This window comes from Kryptolebias marmoratus, linkage group LG17, assembly GCF_001649575.2.
Source record: "Kryptolebias marmoratus isolate JLee-2015 linkage group LG17, ASM164957v2, whole genome shotgun sequence".
Lineage (NCBI taxonomy): Eukaryota > Metazoa > Chordata > Actinopteri > Cyprinodontiformes > Rivulidae > Kryptolebias > Kryptolebias marmoratus.
The window spans coordinates 1,120,229-1,120,966 of NC_051446.1; positions in this window are offsets into that span (position 1 = coordinate 1,120,229).

A 738-nucleotide genomic window follows, 5' to 3' on the forward strand; every position below is an offset into this window, starting at 1 on the left:
AAATCCAGGTCACGGGTCATGAAGAAATCCCTCAAGATGAAAGTTTTATTTCCCAGTGATCTTGCGTTAACAAGGCCGAACCTGGCAGGGGCCGGTGCATCAGAAGCGGTTGCTGTCTGTGGGGCTGGACGCAGGGCTCGTAGATGGCGGGGATTTACACCACGCCAGCAGGGACGGGGAGAGCAGGGGCCGTGGAGGTGGATTACATCATCTGAACCGACAACATAAACCAGCCCGCTCTCGGCAGGGTCCAGCAATCGTGGGTTAAAAAAAAGAGCCCGGGAACCACTCCATTTTTTCTCCAAGAAGCCATGGAAGATCGTGCCAAGAGAGCCTTAAACTTTAGCAGTCGGCTGCTGCGTTTACCTCGGCGGCGCCGGCGTTTACGCCGAGGGAGTGGAGCAAGGGTGTGGCAATGATGAGCAGGTATCCGGCCGGGGAAGAGAAATGGCTGAAACGTTGAATGAGCACCGTAATCATTGTCAATTATTCCTAGGTTCTTTGCAAAAATGCGAATGTAGCCCTCACTTAAGCAATGTTAGTAAATAAGTGAGTTTGGGTTCTTTGTTTCAGTATAGTCTTACTATTTAATTTGAATCTCTCTCTTCTACTTTTGGATCGATCAGCATTGGACATTACTAAAGTAAATTACACTACACACCATGTAAAGTAAACCATACAAACCCTCCTTTAATTAGGAAATAATAACAATAAAAAAATAAAGAAATGGCAGGTTTT